This window comes from Camelina sativa, chromosome 9, assembly GCF_000633955.1.
Source record: "Camelina sativa cultivar DH55 chromosome 9, Cs, whole genome shotgun sequence".
Classification (NCBI taxonomy): Eukaryota; Viridiplantae; Streptophyta; class Magnoliopsida; order Brassicales; family Brassicaceae; genus Camelina; species Camelina sativa.
The window spans coordinates 7,292,689-7,293,549 of record NC_025693.1 but is presented as its reverse complement, the minus strand read 5'-3'; positions in this window follow the sequence as shown (position 1 = coordinate 7,293,549).

Here is an 861-nt window from a genome sequence, read left to right as displayed (position 1 = left end):
CTACTTATTTTTTCCTTATATATGCTAATTTACATTTGTTATGAGTTAATTTTATTTTGACATATATTAAAAATTATTTAGCATGAATATTAACCAATAAAAATGAAAAATGAGGTTCAAAATAACAATATAAATATATATCATTAATTTTTAATTAGATAAATTTTGCATTTATCATTGTAGTATAGTTTTTTATTGATAAGTTTATTATTTTGCATAGATATCTATGTTGTAAACTCTTCCATGGAGTAGCTCTAAGTGTATAAAAATTGATTGTGCAAGATGTTTATATAATACTAGATGAAATAGATTAAAAGATATTTTGGACGAATATAAAAAGAGAAAAATATAGTTAAAATGTAATAAAGTCAATCATTAGATATATTTTAACTTGTAATTGTTAAATATTTAAGAAATTAATTAGTCATATGTTAAAGAAATTAAAATTAAATGGTTGTGAAGCAAAATTAAAAATTAAAAATTAAAAATAGTTAATCCAAGGATTAAAAAGAAAATCGTAAAGAAAATCTTTGGGAGATCTAATTCCAAAACAAAATGAGATAAAATAGAAGACAAGAAATACATATGAACAATTAATTTGAAATTACAATCGTATCTTGTTTTCTCAAAAAAATTTATGTTTGATTAATTTAAAATTGGCCAAAACATGAATAGTATTTTAAATTTTATACTATAAGTTAAGCAGCCGAAGTTATGAGAAGCCAACTGGATTTTCTGTCTCTCTCGGTTTCTATAAATAGCTGCTGGCTACCACATTCGATGGACGAGAAATGTGAACTAAAACATCACATAACAAAGAAACCCATAAAAAGCAAAAAGAACAAAAAAAAAAAAAAAAAA